The sequence below is a fragment of the Ovis aries genome, chromosome 2 (genome assembly GCF_016772045.2).
Source record: "Ovis aries strain OAR_USU_Benz2616 breed Rambouillet chromosome 2, ARS-UI_Ramb_v3.0, whole genome shotgun sequence".
Classification (NCBI taxonomy): domain Eukaryota; kingdom Metazoa; phylum Chordata; class Mammalia; order Artiodactyla; family Bovidae; genus Ovis; species Ovis aries.
The window spans coordinates 114,402,969-114,425,986 of NC_056055.1; positions in this window are offsets into that span (position 1 = coordinate 114,402,969).

The following is a 23,018-nucleotide window of genomic DNA, read 5'->3' on the forward strand; positions in this document are numbered from 1 at the left end:
ACATTTATAAATAACCAACAAGTTTCTGAAGAAATCAAAAGGGAAATAAAAAAATTTCTAGAAACAAATGACAATGAAAACACGACAACTAAAAACCTATGGGATGCAGCAAAAGCAGTTCTAAGAGGAAAATTTATAGCAATACAATCCTACCTCAAGAACCAAGAAAAACATTGAATAGATAACCGACTTTATACCTAAAGCAACTGGAAAAAGAACCACAACAACAACAACAAAAAACCCCAAAATTAGTAGAAGGAAAAAAATCATAAAGATATGAGCAGAAATAAATGAAAAAGAAATGAAAGAAACAACAGTAAAGATTAATAAAACTCAAAGCTGGTTCTTAGAGAAGATAAACAAAACTGACAAATCCCTAGTCAGACTCATCAAGAAAAAAGAGAAAAGAAGCAAATCAACAAAATTAGAAATGAAAAAGGAGAGGTTACAACAGACAATGCAGGAATGCAAAGGATCATGAGACTATTATGAACAACTATATGGCAATAAAATAGATAACCTGGAAGAAACGGGCAGATTGTTAGAAACATTTAGTCTTCCAAGACTGAATCATTAAGAAATAGAAATTATGAACAATTACAAGCACTGAAATTGAAGCTGTGATTAAAAAGTCTCCCCAAAAAACAAAAGCCTAGGACCAGATGGCTTCACAGGAGAATTCTATCAAACATTTAGAGAAGAGCTAATGCCTATCCTTCTAAAACTCTTTCAAAAAACTGCAGAGGAAGGAACACTTCCAAATTCATTCTATGAGGCCACCATTACCCTGATACCAAAACCAGACAAAGACAACACAAAAAAAGAAAACTGCAGGCCGACTGATGAATGTAGATGCAAATATCTTGGACAAAATTTTAGGAAACAGAATTCAGCAACACACCAGAAAGCTCATACACCATGACTAATTTGGATTTATTCCAAGGATGCAAGGATTCTTCAATATAAGTAAATCAATCAATGTGATATACCATAGTAACAAATTGAAAGATAAAAACCATATAATAATCTCAATACATGCAGAAAAATCCTTTGACAAAATTCAGCATCCATTTATGATTAAAACTCTTCAAAAAATGGGCATAGAAGGGACCTACTTCAACATATTAAAGACCATATATGATAAGCCTGGACTGGACTTCCCTGGTGGGTCAGACAGTAAAGTGTCTGTCTACAATGTGGGAGACCTGGGTTTGATCCCTGGGTCAGTAAGATCCCCTGGAGAAGGAAATGGCAATACACTCCAGTACTACTGCCTGGAAAATCCCATGGACAGAGGAGCCTGGTAGGCTACAGCCCATGGGGTGGCAAAGATTCAGACACAACTGAGAAACTTCACTTTCACTTCACTATGATAAGCCTACAGAAAACATTATTCTCAATGGTGAAAAACTGAAAGCATTCCCCCTAAGATCAGGAACAAGACAAGGGTGTCCACTTTCACCACTATTATTCAGCATAGTTCTGGAAGTCCTACCTATAGCAATCAGAGAAGAAAAAAAAGTAAAAGGAATCCAGATAAGAAAAGAAAAACTATGACATGATGACATGATACTGTACATAGAAGAGCCTAAAGATAGTATCAGAAAATTACTACAGCTAATCAGCAAATTTAGCAAAGTTTCAGGCTATGACATCAATACACAGAAACCACTTGCATTTCTATATACTAACAATGAAAAAATCAGAAAAAAACAATTAAGGAATCAATCCCATTCACCACTGCAACAAAAAGAATTAAATATCTAGGAATAAACTTACCTAAGGAGATGAAAGAACTTACACAGAAAATTAAAAGATGCTAATGAGAGAAATCAAAGACAACATAAACAGATAGAAAGGTATTCCATGTTCCTGGGTAGGAAGAATCAATGTTGTGAAAACGACTATACTACCAAACACAATCTACAGATTTAATTCAATCCCCATCAAATTACCAATGGCATTTGTCACAGAACTAGAATGAAAAATTCACAATTCATATGGAAACACAAAAGACCCTGAATAGCCAAAGCAGTCTTGAGAAAGAAGAATGGAGCTGGAGGAATCAAGCTTCCTGACTTCAGGTTATACTACAAAGCTATAGTCATCAAGACAGTATGGTACTGGCACAAAACAGAAATACAGTCCAATGGAACAAGATAGAAAGCCTAGAAATAAACCCATGCACCTATGGGTACCTTATTTAGATAGAGGAGGCAAGAATACACAATGGGACAAAGACAACCTCTTCATTAAATGGTGCTGGGAAAACTGAACAGCTACATGTGAAAGAATGAAATTAGAACACTTCCTAACACCATACACAAAGATAAACTCAAAATGGATTAAAGACCCAAATGTAAGACCAGAAACTATAAAACTCTTAGAGGAAAACATAGGTAGAGCACTCGATGTCATAAATCAAAGCAAGATGCTCTATGACCTGCTTCCTAGAGTAATGGAAACAAAAACAAAAGTACACGAGGGGGACCTGATTAAACTTAAAAGCGTTTGCACAGCAAAGGAAAGTATAAGCAAGGTGAAAAGACAACCCACAGAACGGGAGAAAATAAAAGTAAATGAAACAACTGACAAAGGATTAATTTCCAGAATATACAAGCAGCTCATACAACTCAATACCAGAAAAACAAACAACCCAATCAAAAAGTGGGGAAAATATCTAAACAGATATTTCTCCAAAGAAGACATACAGATGGCTAACAAACACATGAAAAGATGCTCAATATTGCTCATTATTTGAGAAATGCAAATCAAAATTTCAATGACATATCACCTCATACCAGTCAGAATGGCCCTCATCAAAAATTCTACAAATAATAAGTACTGGAAAGGGTGTGGAGAAAATGGAATACTCTTGTACTCTTGGTGGGAATGTAAATTGATACAGCCACTATGGAAGATGGCATGGACATTTCTTGAAAAACTAGGAATAAAACGACCATATGACCCAGCAATCCCACTCCTAGGCATATACCCTGAGGAAACCAAAACTGAAAAAGACATGTGTATCCCATTGTTCACCGCAGCACTATTTACAATAGCTAGAACAACCTAGATGTCCACTGACAGATGAATGGATAAAGAAGTTGTGGTATATATACACAATGGAATATTATTCTGCCATAAAAAGGAGCAGATTTGAGTCAGTTTTAATGAGGTGGATGAAACTAGAGCCTATTATAAAGAGTGAGGTGAGTCAGAAAGAGAAAGATAAATATCATACTCTAACACATATATACAGAATCTAGAAAAATGGTACTGAAGATTTTATTTACATGGCAAAAATGGAGATACAGACATAGAGGATAGACTTATGGACATGGGGAGGGGGGAGGGGAGGATGAGATGTGTGGAAAGAGAAACATGGAAACTTACATTACCATATGTAAAATAGATAGCCAACGGGAATTTGCTGTATGGCTCAGGAAACTCAAACAGGGGCTCTGTATCAACCTAGAGGGGTGGGATGGGGAGGGAGATGGGAGGGAGTTTCAAAAGGGAGAGGATATATGTATATCTATTGGAGAAGACTCTTGAGAGTCCCTTGGACTGCAAGGAGATCCAACCAGTCCATCCTAAAGGAGATCAGTCCTGGGTGTTCTTGGAAGGACTGATGTTGAAGCTGAAACTCCAATACTTTGGCCACCTCATGCGAAGAGTTGACTCACTGGAAAAGACTCTGGTGCTGGGAGGAATTAGGGGCAGGAGGAGAAGGGGACGACAGGGGATGAGATGGCTGGATGGCATCACCGACTTGATGAATATGAGTTTGAGTGAACTCTGGGAGTTGGTGATGGACAGGGAGGCATGGCATGCTGTGATTCATGGGGTCACAAAGAGTTGGACACGACTGAGCGACTGAACTGAACTGAACTGATGGCTGATTCATGTTGAGGTTTTACAGAAAACAGCAAAATTCTATAAAGCAGTTATCCATCAATAAAAAATTAATTAATTAAAAAACCTGAAAGCTGGTCCTTTGAGAGGATAAAAGAATATTGATTAACTTTTAGCCAGACTCCTACAGAAAAAAAGGAGAGGACTCAAATAGATAAAATCAGAAATGAAAACAGAGAAGTTACAATGTACACCACAGAAATACAAACGATTAAGTAATAGATGCCAATAGCATGGACAACCTAGAAGAAATGAATAAATTCTTAGAAAATTATGAACTTTCAAGACTGAACCAGGAAGAACTGAATATATGAACAGATGGATCAAAAGTAATGAAATTGACACTGTGATTAAAAATCTTCCAGCAAACAAAAGTCCAGGATCACATGGCTTCACAGGCAAATTCTGTTAAACATTTAGAGAAGAGTTAACACCTACATTTCTGAAACTCTTCCCAAAAATTGCAGAGGAAGCTGCATTCCCAAGCTCATTCTATTAGGCCCAATAACAGCCTGACATTAAACCAGAGACTGCTAAGTCACTTCAGTCGCGTCCGACTCTGTGCGACCCCAGAGACGGCAGCCCATCAGGCTCCCCTGTCCCTGGGATTCTCCAGGCAAGAACACTAGAGTGGGTTGCCATTTCCTTCTCCAATGCATGAAAGTGAAAAGTGAAAGTGAAGTCTCTCAGTCATGTCCAACTCCTAGCGACCCCATGGACTGCAGCCTACCAGGCTCCTCCGTCCATGGGATTTGCCAGGCAAGAATACTGGGGTGGGTTGCCATTGCCTTCTCCCTAAACCAGAGAAGGATATCACAAAAAAGAAAATTACAGGCCATTATCCTAGATGAACATAGATGTAAAAATCTTCAACAGAACACTAGCAAACTGAAACCAACAGCACATTAAAAGGACCATACACCATGATCAAGTGGGATTTCTCATAAGGATGGAGGTTTTCTTCAGTATATTCAGATCCCTCAGTGTGATACACCATATTAACAAGCTGAAGTATGAGCACCAAGTGATCATCTCAATAGATGCAGAGAAAGCTTGTGGCAAAATTCAACACTCATTTATGAGAAAAGTTATCCTGAAAGTGGGCATAGAAGGAACATGCCTCAATATAATATAGGCCATATATGGCAAACCCACAGCAGACACCATTCTCAATGGTGAAAAACTGTGACATGTCCTCTAAGATCAGGAACAAGACAAGGATGTCCACTTTCTCTACTTTTATTCAACATAGTTTTAGAAGTCTTAGCCACACCTATCAGAAAGAAAAAGAAGTAAACAGAATTCAAACTGGAAAAGAAAAAGTAAAACTGTCCTGTTTGCAGATGACATTGTGCTATATATAGTAAATCTTAAAAATGCTAGCAGAAAATTACTAGAGCTCGTCAATGAACTTGGTAAAGTTGCAGGATACAAAATTAATGCACAGAAATCACTTGCATTTCTATATACTAACAATGAAAGATCAGAAAGAGAAATCAATGAAACAATCTGATTTACCATTGAAATGAAAGAATAAAATACCTAGGAATAAATCTACCTAAGGAGACGAAAGACTTGTACTCAGAAAACTCTGATAACAATGGAAGATATCAAAGATGACATAAACAGATAGAGAGATATACCATGTTGCTGGATTAGAAGAGTTAATATTTTCAAAATGACTCTACTACCCAAAGCAATCTATAGATTTAGTGCAGTCCCTATCAAATTATCAATGGCATTTTTTAAAGAATTAGAACAAAAAGTGTACAAGTTATATGGAAATACAAAAAACCTTGACTAGCCAAAGTAGTCTTAAGGAAGAAAAATAAAGCTAGAGGAATGAGACTCCCTAACTTCAGACTATACTACAAAGCTACAGTAATCAAAGTTTTTGATACTGGCACAAAACCAGAAATATAGATCAATGGAACTGAATAAAATTCAGAGATAAACCCATGCACCTATAGTTACCTAATCTATGACAAAGGAGGCAAAAATACACACAGGAGAAAAGACCATCTCATCAATAAGTGGTGCTGGGAAAGCTGGAGAGCTACTTGAAAAGAATAAAATTAGAACACTCCCTAACACCATACACAAAAGGAATTAAAGACCTAAATGTAAAGCCAGGTACTATTAAACTCTTACAGAAAAACATTGATAGAATGACATAAATTACAGCAAGATCTTTCTTGATCCACTTCCTAGAGTAATGAAAATCAAACATAAACAAATGGGACCTAATTTCCTTTGCACAGCAAAAGCAGCCACAACTAGAAATAAGCAAATCAGAAGTGGGAAAGATCACTGATAAAGGCAGACACACTGTAAAGTAGGAAATCAGTTCAGTTCAGTTGCTCAATCGTGTCTGACTCTTTGCGACCCCTTGAATTGCAGCACGCCAGGCCTCCCTGTCCATCACCAACTCCCGGAGTTCACTCAGACTCCTGTCCATCGAGTTGGTGATGCCATCCAGCCATCTCATCCTCTGTTGTCCCCTTTTCCTCCTGCCCCCAAACCCTCCCAGCATCAGAGTCTTTTCCAATGAGTCAACTCTTCGCATGAGGTGGCCAAAGTACTGGAGTTTCAGCTTTAGCATCATTCCTTCCAAAAGTAGGAAATCATCCACATATAAATATGTTATCATAAGCAGCAACCATGAAAGAGGAGAATAAAGAAGCAGGAAATGGGAATTGCATTTTAAATTAAAAGAACAGCAACTTAAACAAAGACAACTGTCAGAATGGGAGAAAATATTTGCAAATTAAACAACTGACAAGGGATTAAGATTAATCTCCAAGAATACAAAAAATAGCTCATGCAGCTCAATATCAAAAAACAACCACTCACTTAAAGTGGACAAAAGAACTAAATAGATATTTCTCCAAAGAAGACATACAGCTGGACCAGAGGCACATGAAAAGATGCTCAGCACCACAGATTATTAGAGAAATGTAAATCAAAACTAGAGTGATGTATCAACTTAAACCAGTCAGAATAGCCATCATCAAAAACTTCACAAACAATAAATGCTAGAGAGGATGTGGAGAAAAGGGAAACCTCCTCGGTAGGAATGTAAGTTGTTATGGAGAGATTTATTTTGGTAAATTCTTGGTAAATACCTCATTGGTAGGAATATAAATTGTTATGTTCTCATTATGGAGAATAGTATGGAGTTCCCTTAAGAAAACTAAAAATAGAGCTGCCATACAATCCAGCAATCCCACTCCTTGGCATATATCCAGAGAAAACCATAATTTGAAGATACATGCACCCCAATATTAATTGCAGCCATATTTACAATGGGCAGGACATGGAAGCAACATAAATGTCACCATCAGAGGAATGGATAAAGAAGAAGTGGATCATATATACAATGGAATATTACTCAGCCATTCAAAAGAATGAAATAATGTCATTTGCAGCAACATGGATAGATCTAGCAATTGTCATATTGTGTGAAGTAAGTCAGACAAAGAAGACAAACATCATATGCTATCACTTATATGTGGAACCAAAAAAAGGTACAAATATACTTATTTGCAAAGAAGCAATAGAGTTATAGATACAGAAAACAAACTTATGGTTACTGGGAGAAATAGGGGAGTGATCAATTGGGAGATTGGTATTGATGTATACACACTCCTATGTATAAAATAGATAACTAATGAGGACCTACTTGTATGGCACAGGGAACTCATCATAACACTCTGTAATGACCTATTTGAAGCTGAAACTCCAATACTTTGGCCACCAATGCAAAGAGCTGACTCATTTAAAAAGACTCTCATGCTGGGAAATATTGAGGGCAGGAGGAGAAGGGGATGACAGAGGATGAGATGGTTGGGTGGCATCACCGACTCAATGGACATGAATTTGGGTAGGCTCCAGGAGTTGGTGATGAATAGGGAGGCTTGGCGTGCTGAGGTTCATGGGGTTACAAAGAGTCAGACACAACTGAGTGACTGAACTGAATGACCTATTTGGGAAAAGAATACCAAAGGCAGGACAAATACCAAGTACAAACACACACACACACCACTGGGCATAGCATATTGAAATTGGGGAAACCAAAGGCAAAGAGAGAAATCTGAAGAAAACCAGAGGTGACAGAAAGTGGACAACTTAACTACAGAGGGTCAAGAATAAGAATCACCTGAACTTCTCATTAGAAAATCATGAAAGAAATGTTAAAATAAGTTTTTCAGACAGAAAGAAATTAGTACAGATCAAACACTTGGATCTACATAAAGACAGAAACCGGAAAAGGAAGAAATGGTAAAATAAATTATGTTATCTTTGTCACTGATATACAAAATTTACTTAAAACAATAATTGCAGCAACATATTGCATATTTATGGCATATGAATTGGTCTAATGAATAACAGCAATGTCACAGGCATGGTGGGGGGAAGAACTGAGCAAACTCTATTATGAGTAGCTGCAGTCCACATGAAGCAGTTAATGTGATCTGAAGGTGGACTTAGATTATTTTTAAATGCATATTTTAAACCCCAAGGTAACCACTAGAAAAGCTTTTAAAAGTAGGAATGATATACTAAGATGGAGACACAATTGAATCATATATTTAAAACTAGAGAAGGCAGAAAAAGTGGTGGGAATGCTACAAAGAAAAAATGCAATGGATATATACACACTTACCAAAAAATGGTAGATTTTCCTTCAGCTATCTCAGCAATCGCTTTAGTTGTGAACACCAGGTGAGAACAAGATCATGAGACTGTAGAGAGCAAAACAAAAAGACTCATACATCTGCCTACAAGAAACTCACTCTAAGTATAATGATATCTAAACCTTAGAAGTAAAAGTATAGAGAAATATATATCACGCTGCTTCTAAGTCACTTCAGTCGTGTCCAACTCTGTGCAACCCCAGAGACGGTAGCTCATCAGGCTCCCCCGTCGCTGGGATTCTCCAGGCAAGAACACTGGAGTGGGTTGCCATTTCCTTCTCCAATGCATGAAAGTAAAAAGTGAAAGTGAAGTCGCTCAGTCATGTCCAACTCTTAGTGACCCCATGGACTGCAGCCTACCAGGCTCCTCCGTCCATGAGATTTTCCAAGCAAGAGTACTGGAGTGGGTGCCGTTGCCTTCTCCCATATATCATACTAGCAGTAATTAAAAGAAAACGAGAGCTTGTTAATTTCAGGCAGTCTGATTTTAGAACAAGGAAGACTGTCCAAGATAGTCTTTATATACAGTCATGCCTTGGACTGCATGGGAGATTGGCTCCAGGACCACCCCCTTCACACATACACACATAGTGGATACCAAAATGCATGGATGTTCAAGTCCCTTATACACAGTGGCTTTATACAGTAGGCCCTCCACATCTGTGGGTTCTGCATCTTCAGATTCAATCAAATTTGATCCTCGGTTGAAACTGCAAATGTTAGGGACTTCACTGGTGGCTCAGGTGGTAAAGCGTCTGTCTACAATGCAGGAGACCTGGGTTCAATCCCTGGGTTGGGAAGATCCCCTGGAGAAGGAAATGGCAATCCACTCCAGTACTATTGCCTGGAAAATCCCATGGACAGAGGAGTCTGGTAGGCTACAGTCCACGGGGTCGCAAAGAGTCAGACAAAACTGAGTGACTTCACTTTCACAGATATGGAGGGCAGTTTGTAAATTATAAGATTCAATTCTCTGAGAGGACATCATGATTCTAATCATATGCACTTGACAATAGAGCACTGTATTGCTGTATCTCACTGTCCACACTGTTTGCTGAATCCAGGGTAGGTAAGGCTCGAGCTAAGAGGCTGGAAGGAGACTCAAGGAGCCGTCGGAACTGCAGACACATTTATTCTCTCCTGGCTGGCAGAGCAGCCACAACACAGCTTCTTTCCTGGCTGAAGCAGCAGCCCTAGCAGTAGATACTCTGTATTCTCTCCTCTCATGGCAGACCCAATGGACACAGCCGTGACGCAGCAGTAAATAAATGCCACCACTTTCTTAGATGGAGCTCACATATGTGTACAGCATGAAGTAGCCCGGGACCAAGCAAGTACCTCATGACACGCATGCACAGTGCTACAAATGATCTCAGCTGTTACATAGTCTTATTTACGAAATGTGGGGCAAGACAGCCTGAACATGCTATCTTGGCCAATTTGCTCTCTCCCCACAAGCATCAAAATACATACAGCAAAAACTAATAGAACTAAAATACTAGACTTGAACACTTCAACACTTCATTGTCAGTAACTGATATTAATAGATCAAATAGGTAGAAAATCAGCAAGGATATATAGATGACCTATACTGTTAGTTTTTCAGTCGCCCAGTCATGTCCGACTCTTTGGGACCCCGTGGACTGCAGTACACCAGGCCTTCCTTTCCCTCACCATCTCCAGGAGTTTTCCCAAGTTCACGTTCATTGCATCAGTGATGCTGTCTGGCCATCTCATGCTCTGACACGTTTTTCTTCTTTCCTCTATCTTTCCCAGGGACTTTTCCAATAAGTCGTCTCTTTGCATTAGATGACCAAAATACTGGAGCTTCAACTTCAGCATCAGTCCTTCCAGTGAGTATTCAGGATTGAGCTCCCTTAAGATTTACTGGTTTGAGAATTGAAAGAGACACGTGTACCCCAATGTTCATCACAGCACTGTTTATAATAGCCAGGACATAGAAGCAACCTAGATGCCCATCAGCAGACAAATGGATAAGAAAGCTGTGTACATATACACAATGGAGTATTACTCAGCCATTAAAAAGAATACATTTGAATCAGTCCTAATGAGGTGGATGAAACTGGAGCCTATTATACAGAGTGAAGTAAGCCAGAAAGAAAAACACCAATACAGTATACTAACACATATATATGGAATTTAGAAAGATGGTAATGATGACCCTGTATGTGAGACAGCAAAAGAGGCACAGATGTATAGAACAGACTTTTGGACTCTGTGGGAGAGGGAGAGGGTGGGATGATGTGGGAGAATGGCATTGTAACATGTATACTATCATGTAAGAAACGAATCACCAGTCTAGGTTCAATACAGGATACAGGAGGCTTGGGGCTGGTGCACGGGGAAGATCCAGAAAGATGATATGGGGTGGGAGGTGGGAGGGGGGTTCAGGATTGGGAACTCATGTACACCCGTGGTGGATTCATGTCAATGTATTGCAAAACCAGTACAGTATTGTAAAGCAAAATAAAGTGAAAAAAAAAAAAAAAGATTTACTGGTTTGATCTTGCTGTCCAAGGGACTTTCAGGAGTTTTCTCCAGCACATGTCGAAGGCATCAGTTCTTTGGTGTTCTGCCTTCTAACTGTGCTATTGATCAACTCGATCTAAGTGACATTTATAGAACACCCCATCCAACATCCCAGGGCTTCCCAGGTGGCACAGTGGTAAAGAATCTGCTTGCTAGTGCAGGAGGTGACAGAGATGTGGGTTCAATCCCAGGGTTGAGAAGATCCCCTGGAGTAGGCAATGGCAACCAGCTCCAGTATTCTTGCCTGGAAAATTCCATAGACAGAGGGGTCACAAAGACTGAGCTCGTATGCATCTCATCCAACAGGTGAACACACATTTTTCTCAAGCACACATGGAACATGCACAAAAATAGATCACACCCGGGCCATGAAACATTTTAACAAATTGAAAAGAACAATAATCACACAAAGCTGTTTCCATAGGGGTACATGTTAACAACTCAGAGCCCACTGTACATGTTTACTAGGAGTGAACAGATAAGTAAAGGGATGGTAGCTGGCAGATGGTGGGAGCCAGGTCCCCAGTGTTAGAGCTGAGGTGACAAATAAGCAAGTAAAGAAGGCTGACACGAAACATGGAGAAGGATTAGCGTCAGAGACACCGGTATGCACTCATGCTTAGCTTATTGTGGGTGCTCATGGATAAATGCAAAAGTAATTATATGTGTGTATATAGATGAACTAGTAGTATACATACATATATTTCCTCTCTGTCCATTGAGAGGGCAAAGAAGCAAGCACATCTTAGTAGCAAAAAGCACACTCAGCCTCTAGACCTTGTTTTCTACTACTGCTGCTGCTGCTGCTAAGTCGCTTCAGTCGTGTCCGACTCTGTGTGACCCCAGAGACGGCAGCCCATCAGGCTCCCCCATCCCTTGGATTCTGCAGGCAAGACCACTGGAGTGGGTTGCCATTTCCTTCTCCAATGCATGAAAGTGAAGAGCGAAAGTGAAGTCACTCAGTCGTGTCCGACTCTTAGTGACCCCATGGACTGCAGCCTACCAGGCTCCTCCGTCCATGGGACTTTCCAGGCAAGAGTACTGGAGTGGGGTGCCATTGCCTTCTCTGAATACTATTCTCTCATAAAAGACTTTTCCTCTCTGGTTCAGTTTAGTTCAGTTTCCCAGTTGTGTCAAACTCTTTGTGACCCCATGGGCTGCAGCATACCAGGCTTCCCTGTCCATCACCAACTCCCAGAACTTGCTCAAACTTATGTCCATTGATTCGGTGATGCCATCCAACCATCTCATCTTCTGTCATCCCCTTCTCCTCCTTATTTCAATCTTTTCCAGTGTCAGGGTCTTTTCCAAGGAGTCAGTTTTTTGCATCAGATGGCCAAAGTATTGGAGATTCAGCTTCAGCTATCAGTACTTCCAATGAATATTCAGGGTTGATTTCCTTTAGGATTAACTGATTTTACCTCCACGATTAAATTCAAGGTCTGGAGAGAGAATATACAAAACCCAGAGCAACATAAAATAAGAAAGGACTCACAAACGCACACACTATGATGCAGTTTGTCAGGAGGACACAGAAAACCACTGAAAGTGCTCCCAATGGCCAAAGCGGGAGCAAGTTGAGCCATAAAATGAACCATGCAATATTGTGTTCTATCTCAAAGATGTGTGAGCTGTACTTAGGACTTGCTTCTTAAGTTAACCGTGGAAAGAGAGTAAAAAGTAACTTTGCTCCCTGTATTATACAGCAATTTCTCCTCACCTATCCTCTTTACACACGATAGTGTATATATGTTGATACTACTTTCTCCATTCAACCCACGCTCTCCCTCCCTCATTGTGTCCACAGTCTAATCTCTACATCTGTGTCTCCATTCCTTCCCTGACAATAAGCTCATCAGTATCATTTTTCTAGATTCCATATATACGTGTTAATACACTATATTTGTTTTTCTCTTTCTGATTTACTTCACTCTATATAACAGGCTCTAGGCTCATCCACCTAACTAGAACTGATTCAAATTCTTTCTTTTTTATGGCCGTGGAATCGGGGTAAGGGAGGAAGGCTTCAAAGGGAGAGTGTATAATCATGGTTGATTTGCATTGTTGTATGGCAGAAACCAACACAACATTGTTAAAAATTTTAAAAACAACAAAATTATAAATAAATACAAAAAAGTAACTTTATAGTGGACAAAGCTGGTGAATATTATCTTAGCCAGATGGTCCAGGAGAAGTCTTGTTGATAGCATGCTCCCCTGACAGGAAATGGTAAGAACTTACTGATTCTCTGTGATCTCCCTCCTCAAACCCACAAATCCAGTCTAACTACAAGAAAAATATCAGACCAGCTCAAACTGAAGGACACTCTATAAACACTTGTCAAGATCATCAAAACAGGAAAAGTCTGAGAAACTGCCATAGCCCAGAGGAGACTCCGGAGACAGGACAACTAGATGAATGTAGTATCTTGGATGATTCTGGAGCAGGAAAGGGACATTAAGAAAAGTCTTAGGAAATCTGGATAAAGTTGAGTTATCAGTGATGTTTAAATATTGGTTAATTAGTTGTTATAAATGTACTATAGTATTATAAGATATTAACATTAGGGAAGCAATGTAAAGCATATATGGAAATTCTCTGCACTATTGTAATTTTTTGCAACTTTTCTGTAAATATGAAACTTCTGAAATAAAAATAAAAATTTAAGTGTACATTTTTTTAAAAGCTAGCACTAGCACCGCTACCTTCTGCCCATAAATGACAACAAGGAGTATATCTGCTGATACTGCTCCTGATTGTGAATACACAGTCCTATTGTGGGCAACAGGCATATTAAATGAGATAATTATTTGATGGAGAAGGCAGACACGATCTCAACTACACTTGTTAGCATGCCCAATGTAGAGACAGGCCTCCTCCTATATAGCACATCTGTACCGTTTAGGTTAGACAAAAGCAATCTTTTTTTTTTTTTTTTTTTAACAAATAATGATAGCTCAAGATTCAACACTCACACTTATTGCCAAGGAGATTTCTCTCTTACTTTCTCTGTGTATGTGAGTGTAATTACACCTGTCTTCTGAGAGAAATCATTTACTTCCTGTCACCACTAAGATATCCACCCGTATGTTAGTCAGCTCAGGCTTCCATAACAAAATACCAAGGACTGGCTTAACCACCAGGATTGTATTTTCTCACGGTTTTGGAAGCTGAGTTGGTTTCCCCTGAGGCCTCTCTTTTTGGCTTGCACATGACCACCTTCTCGCTGTATCCTCATATAGTCTCCCTTCTTTCCTTCCTTCTGCATCCCTTATGTCTCTCTGTGTGTCCTAATTTCTTCTTCTTAGAAGGATAACAATCAGGTTATATTAAGGCCCACCCAAACAGCCTCATTTTAACTCAATAACCTCTTTAAGGTTCTGTTTCCAAATGCCATCATATTGAGAGGGGGTTAGAATTTCAACATATGAATTTGGGGAGACAACATTTGGCCCATAGTAGGGCATTGACAGTTGGTAGGTGAATCTATGGGTGGTTTTGTGTGTGTGTGTGTGTTGGTTGGTGGTACTCATGTTCCCCACAATGAGATAGGAATGACCAGGCTTTGGCAGCCAACTGGCTCGTCACTTCTAACTGAACAGTGATCTTAGGAAGAAAGTACTAAAGTCTGGTCTCCTTTTACAACCTGTGGCCAGAATATTACCTACCTCAAAGTGGTATCAGGATTTGGGGCTCAAGGACAGAAAGTCGTCCATAAAGGTAGTATTTTTATTTTAATGTCACGAGTCAGGGACTCAGGCTCTGCTCTCCACATTTTGCTGCTTCCGTCACATCACGTGTGTGGCACAGTCATGCACATTGAACCACTGGCTGATGGCACAGCCCCGGACTGAGCATTGTTGGTCAGTGGGCAATCTATCTTCAAAATGTGGCCCTTTTTTTTTTTTGTGAAAATCTATCTATGTCCACCAAACATTTTAAAGTAGAAACCCAACATGTCTTTTTATCTCAGAGATTTTTAAATATCTGTATGTGTATGTGTGTGTGTGTGTATGTTAGTCGCTCAGTCATGTCTGACTCTGCGACACCATGGACTGTAACCTGACAGGCTCCTCTGTTCATGGGATTCTCCAGATAAGAATACTGAAGTGGGTTGTCATTCCCTTCTCCAGGGGATCTTCCTGACCCAGGGATCAAACATGGGTCTCCTGCATTGCAGGCAAATTCTTTACTGTCTGAGCCACTAGGGAAGCTAAATAAAGGATATAATTCTCAGTGTATCCTAAAACTCGACATTTAAAAATAAAAAGTATATATCATGCTTTCAAATTTATTCATTGGAATCTAAGCAGAAAACAATCCTAGAAGTATTTTTCCTAGCAAGGAGCAATATTTACACAATTTATATTTAGAGGAAGGAAATTATAGCAAGAACAATGAAGTAATAGTAGGTTAATTATAAGTTGGTAAGCAAATTCAGTTTTCTGAGATAAACATAGTAAATAGCTTGGCATGAGATGAGGCAATTTTCTACAGCAAACATTCTGATAAATGCAGTTTCCTATAACAATCATATAGGTCATGGGATGGTATGTTAACTTTATGAAAAGAAAAAAAAATCACCTTAAATAGGTGCTTCACACTATGAACTAATATTATAGATTTCTTGAAACAGTGCCTGACTTACAAGTAGTGTATAAGAGCTACTGAATTAGATAACATAATAAAATGAAATATTTAATTTTTATCACTTGTTCCTCTATAGTAACTAAGAAGTATTTCCAAACCTTCTTATTTCATTTCAAAGAATTGGTGTCATCAGCTGAACTGTGATGACAAATGTCCTATGTTGACTCTCTAATCCAGTTATCCTATATTTGGAGATAGGTCCTTTAAAAAGATAATTAAGGTAAAATTAGGCTGTTAGAGTGAGTTCTATTGTAATCTGACTGGTATCCTCATAATAAGAGGAAGAGACCAGGCAGTTCCATGTACAAAGGAAAAGCCAACTGAAGATAAAACAAGAAGGTGGCTGTGTGTAAGCCATGGAGAGAGGCCTCAGGAGAAACCAAACCTGCAGACACTTCATTCTTGAGTTTCCAGCCTCCAGAACTATGAGAAATAAAATGTTGTTTAAGCCACCCAGTCTGTAATATTTTGTTATGGGAGCCTGAGGTGACTAAGGCAGGTGGCATTCCCAAAACCACTCAGTTATCAATTTTTTCTTTACTCTCTGCTTTTCTCTTTAAATATTATTGTGATCTGTGGTTTTAACTATGATTTTAACAAAGGCAGAATCACAGTATTTTGAGCTTATAATTCTACTCTCTAGTATATTAACAGCTCTACCAAGTTGATCACTACCTTAAGTATTAAAACTTCATCAATCAGACTTTGTTCCAAATAATTTAGATGGCTTCCACCAATCCTATCTCACTCAAAAGCCTAAACCATGCTGATGTTTTTATTTATGTCATTAACAAGGCAATTCAAAAGAGGCTTCCTGCCACCTGGCTTGTTCCTTAATGGCCAGCTATGGGGGAAAAGGATGAATGGGGCCCCCAAGCATCAAGAATTAACATGCTATATGGGCCAGGCCACCCTTGGACATAGTGGGGGTCAGATTCTGGCTCCTGGTGGCCATTATTCCCAGCAAGCATGATTGGGAAGCTAGGCTAAAGAATAGTAGTGTTGAAGGGGGCAGATCAAAATGGCAGGGTAGGAGGCTCACTAACCTTCATGAACACATGAAAATTACAACTACATACAGAAGTACCCTTGCTGAAATTAACCCGGGGACTAGAAGAGCAGCTCTTCTACAACCAAGGCTGAGCCAGTACCAGCTTGGGGGCATCCCTGTACACACTCCAGAAGGGTGCAGCCAGCTCCCAGAATGGTGACGGCCACTACTGGAGCTCCCCTCACTGTGCACACTTGGGAGAAGGCAGGGTCAGTTCAGTGGCATGGCACCAGCCGCTCTGGACCAGACCCAAGCTCTCACCAGGGCAAGACACTGAGGGGAAAGTAAAGCTGGCGCACAAGTACAGGCCCAAGCACTCAGGCCCCAGCTACTTCTCAACTGCCTTCACACTGGAGAGAAACAACACTCCCTCAGGGCTCCTGTTCCAGAAACTTTGGTTTGACCCCACTCCTATGGGTGGTGATGCCAATGAGCAAGGAAGAAGCCTTGGTAGCAATGGGCTCTGGCTGTAGCCCCTCCAACTCCAGCCCTACCTCCCACCAAGGCAGTAGCTGCCAACACAGTCCAGGGGAAAATGCAGCTGTGCTCACTTCAGATCTAGCTTTCCTGCCCAAACCACTGGGCACACACAGACTGCACAGCAACACTCCCACACAAGGACACACCTCCAACTGAGATAAATAACAGTTTCACCTAATTTCATAGAGATAGAGAAAGTGAAAACAAAATGAGAAGACAGAGGGATATGCTTCAAGTGAAAGAAAAAATAAAAACCTGGGGGAAAATCCCTAGTGAAACAGACATAAAAATTTTACCAGATAGAGTTCAAAGAAGTAATGAGAATGCTGGCAGAACTGGGAAAAACAATAGACGAACTCGTGAAAATTTAACTTCAAATTTTAAAATGTAAAGAAGAACCAGTCAGAGCTGAAGAAAATAATAACTGAAAGAAAAATATACTAGAGGAAATTAATAACAGACTAGGTGATAAAGAGGGCCTTCGCTGGTAGATCAGTGGTAAAGAATCCACCTGCAGTGCAGGAGACATAGGAGATGGGGTTCGATCCCTGGGTTTGGAAGATCCCCTGGAGGAGGGCATGGCAACCTACTCCAGTATTATTGCCAGGAGAATCCTATGGACATAGGAGCCTGGTGGGTTTACAAAGAGTCAGACATGACTGAAATGACTGAGCATGCATGAATGCAATATATGACACATGAAAGCAATAACTTAAAGAGAGAATTTTAAAGGCAGCAAAAGAAAAACAGTCACATACAGAGGAAACACATAGGGCATTAGCTATTAATAGTAGATTTTTCAGCAGAAATGTTGCAGGCTAGAAGGGTGTGTGGCATGATATGGTCAAAGTGCTGAAAGTGAAAAATATTACTAGGATAATCTACCTAGCAAGATATCATTCATAATTGAAGGAGAGACCAAGAATCTCTCAGAGAAGCAAAAGTTAAGTTCATAAATACTAAAGATCTTACAAGAAGTGCTAACGGATCTTCTTTAAGTAAAAAAGAAAAGGCTACAATAAGAAATTATAGGAGGGAGGAATCCCATGGGTAAAGGGAAATATATAGTAAAAGCACTTAAATAAGTTCAAACACTTAAATAAGTTAGTACAAAGGTTAAAAGACAAAAGCTGTAAAATCAAATAAAAATCAAATAAAAGCACTTATATAAGATCAAGCACTTAAATGATTAATACAAAGGTTAAAAGACAAAAACTGTAAAATCAAAATAACTATAATAGACAATTAAAGGATAGACATGACACTGTAAAATAAAACATCAGATGTACAAACTTTTGCATTAGGTGGCCAAAGTATTGGAGTTTCAGCTTCAACATCAGTCCTTCCAATGAACACCCAGGACTGATCTCTTTAGGATGTATGGGTTGGATCTCCTTGCAGTCCAAGGGACTCTCAAGAGTCTTCTCCAACATCACAGGTCAAAAGCATCAATTCTTCAGAGCTCAGCTTTCTTTATAGTCCAACTCTCACATCCTTACATGACTATTGGAAAAACCATAGCCTTGACTAGATGGACCTTTGTTGGCAAAGTAATATCTCTGTGTTTTAATATGCAGTCTAGGTTGGTCATAACTTTCCTTCCAAGAAGTAAGCGTCTTTTAATTTCATGGCTGCAATCACCATCTGCAGTGATTTTGGAGCCCCAAAATAAAGTCAGCCACTGTTTCCACTGTTTCTCCATCTATTTGCCATGAAGTGATGGGACCAGATGCCATGATCTTAGTTTTCTGAATGTTGAACTTTAAGCCAACGTTCTCACTCTCCTCTTTCACTTTCAGCCAGAGGCTCTTTAGTTCTTCACTTTCTGCCGTAAGACTGGTGTCATCTGCATATCTGAGGTTATTTGTATTTCTCCTGGCAATCTTGATTCCAGCTTGGGCTTCTTCCAGCCCAGCATTTCTCATGATGTACTCTACACAGTAGTTAAATAAGCAGGGTGACAATATACAGCCTTGACGTATTCCTTTTCCTATTTGGAACCAGTCTGTTGTTCCATGTCCAGTTCTAACTGTTGCTTTCTGACCTGCATACAGGTTTCTCAAGAGGCAGGTCAGGTGGTCTGCTATTCCCATCTCTTTCAGAATTTTCCACAGTTTATTGTGATTCACACAGTCAAAGGCTTTGGCATAGTCCATAAAGCAGCAATAGATGTTTTCCTGGAACTCTTTTGCTGTTTTGATGATCCAGTGGATGTTGGCAATTGATCTCTGGTTCCTCTGCCTTTTCTAAAACCAGATTGAAAATCTGGCAATTCATGGCTCATGTATCGTTGAAGCCTGGCTTAGAGAATTTTGAGCATTTCTTTCCTAGTGTGTGAGATGAGTGCAATTGTGTGGTAGTTTGAGCATTCTTTGCCATTGCCTTTCTGTAGGACTGGAATGAAAACTGTGATGTTTTAAAAAATTTCATTTATTTATTTATTTTTTAACACTCAAAACATTGTGATTGGGGCATAACCAATTAACAATGTCGTGGTAGTTTCAGGTGAACAGTGAAAGGACTCAGCCATCCACATATATGTATCCATTCTCCCCCAACTCCCCTCCCATCCAGTCTGGCACATAATATTGAGCAGAGTTCCATGGACTTTAATAGGTCTTTGTTGGTTATCCATTTTAAATACAGCAGTGTGTGCATGACCTTCACAAAGTCCCTAGCTATCCCTTCCTCTCACAAATTAAGTTCATTTCCTAAGTCTGTAACTCTTCCTGCTTTGTAAGTAGATTCGTTTGTATCATTTATTTTTATATTCCACATATAAGGGATATCATATGATATTTCTCCTCTGTCTGACTTACTTTGCTCAGTATTACCCTCTCTAGGTCCATCCATGTTGCTGCAATGGCATTATTTCACATTTAATGGCTGAGTAATATTCCATTGCATACATGTCCCACTTCTTCTTTATCCATTCCTCTATTGTTAGACATTTAGGTTGCTCCCACGTCTTGGGTATTTTAAGCAGTGTTGCAATGAACATCGGGGTGCGTGTGTATTTTCAGGCCATGTTTTCCTCTGGGTATATGGACGGGAGTGGAATTGCAGGGTCATATGGCAGCTTTATTTCTAGTTTTTTAAGGAACTTCCATACTGTTCTCCATAGTGACTGTACCAATTTAAATTCCCACCAACAGTGCAGGAGAGTTGCTTTGTCTCCAAGCCCTCTCTAGCATTTGTTGTTTGTGGAATCACATATATAGTCAAGTGATTTTTAACAAGGATGTGAAGACTGATCGACAAGGAAAACCTCTTCAACTAATGTGGTGATGGAAAAATTGGATATCCACATGCAAAAGAATAAAGTTAAACCCTTACCTATACAAACATTAACTCAAAATGGATTATATACCTAAAAAAAGACTTCATGATGTAAAACTCCTAAAAGAAAACATAGGGAGAAACTTTTATGACATTAGACTCAGTAATGATTTCAAATCCTATACCCACCAGGTGGGTGACCCACAGACTGGAGAATAATAATACCAAAGAAGTTCTCACACTGTTGTGAATGTTCTGAACCCCACGTCAGGCTTCCCAACCTGGGGATCTGACAAAGTTACAGGGAATCTTCAGGAAATCCAGCCTTGGGGGCCAGTGAGATTTGATTACAGGACTTCCAGAGGACCGGGGGAAACAGAAATTCCAGTCCTGGAGAGCACAAACAAAATTTTGACCACACCAAGACCGAGAGGAATAGTGACTCCACAGGAGACTGAAACAAAACTACTTGCTAGTGTTGGAGAACCTCCTGTGGAGGTGTGAGTCGGCAGGGCTCACCACACAGACAGGGGCACTGGAAGGTCCTACTTGACATAAACCCTCTGGGAGTTCACCATTAACCCTACCATAGAGCCCATAGACCCCAGGGCTGGGTCACCTCTGATCAAACAACTACCAGGGAGCGTAACCCCACCCATCAGCAGATAATTAGATTAAAGCTTTACTGAGCAAAGCACTGCCCACCAGAGCAAGACCCAGGTTTTCCCATTACCAGTGCCTCCCATCAAGAAGCTTACACAAGCCTCTTCGCCTCATCCATCAGAAGGCTGACAGAAAAAGCAAGACGCTTCTCACAGCAGCTAAAACAAAAATCATATTACAGTAAGTTCAGTTCAGTTCAGTTCAGTTGCTCAGTCGTGTCCAACTCTGCAACCCCATGAATCGCAGCACGTCAGACCTCCCTGTCCATCACCAACTCCCAGAGTTCACTCAGACTCATGTCCATTGAGTCAGTGATGCCATCCAGCCAGCTCATCCTCTGTCGTCCCCTTCTCCTCCTTCCCCCAATCCCTCCCAGCATCCGAGTCCTTTCCAATGAGTCAACCCTTCTCATGAGGTGGCCAAGGTACTGCAGTTTCAGCTTTAGCATCATTCCTTCCAAAGAAATCCCAGGGTTGATCTCCTTCAGAATGGACGGGTTGGATCACCTTACAGTCCAAGGGACTCTCAAGAGTCTTCTCCAACACCACACTTCAAAAGCACGGCTTTCTTCACAGTCCAACTCTCACAACTATACATGACCACAGGAAAACCATAGCCTTGACTAGATGGACCTTTGTTGGCAAAGTAATGTCTTTGTGTTTTAATATGCTATCTAGGTTGGTCATAACTTTTCTTCCAAGGAGTAAGTGTCTTTTAATTTCATGGCTATAAATGCCATCTGCAGTGATTTTGGAGCCCCCCCCAAATAAAGTCTGACACTGTTTCCACTGTTTCCCCATCTATTTCCCATGAAGTGATGGGACCAGATGCCATGATCTTTGTTTTCTGAATGCTGAGCTTTAAGCCAGCTTTTTCACTCTCCACTTTCACTTTCATCAAGAGGCGTTTTAGTTCCTCTTCACTTTCTGCCATAAGGGTCGTGTCATCTGCATATCTGAGGTTATTGATATTTCTCCTGGCAATCTTGATTCCAGCTTATGCTTCTTCCAGCCCAGCATTTCTCATGATGTACTCTGCATATAGGTTAAATTAGCAGGGTGACAATATACAGAAAGTTAATCACGATGAAAAAACATAAAGTTATGCCCCAGATGAAAGGACAAGATAAAACCCGAGAAAACCAACTAAATGAAATGGAGATAGGCAACCTTTCAGAAAAAGAATTCAGAATAATGATAGTGACGATGATCCAGGATTTTGGGAAAAGAATGGAGGCAAAGAATGAGAAGATGCAAGAAATGTTTACCAAAGACCTAGAAGAAATAAAAACAAGCAAACAGAGATGAATAGGGAGAAGGAAATGGCAACCCACTCCAGTATTCTTGCCTGGAGAATCCTGTGGACAGAGGAGCCTGGTGGCCTGCTGTCCATAGGTTGCACAGAGTTGGACACGACTGAAGCAACTTAGCAGCAGAGAATAATACACTAGAAGGAATCAATAGCAGAATAACTGAGCCTGAAGAATGGATAAATGACCTGGAGGACAGAATGGTGGAAATCACTAACACAGAACAGAATATAGAAAACAGAATAAGAAGAAATAAAGACAGTCTAATAGACCTCTGGGACAACATTAAATATACCAACATTCACATTATAGGTGTTCCAGAAGGAGAAGAGAGAGAGAAAGGACCTGAGAAAATATTTGAGGAGATAATAGCTGAAAACTTCCCTAACGTGGGAAAGGAAATAGTCAACCAAGTTCAGGA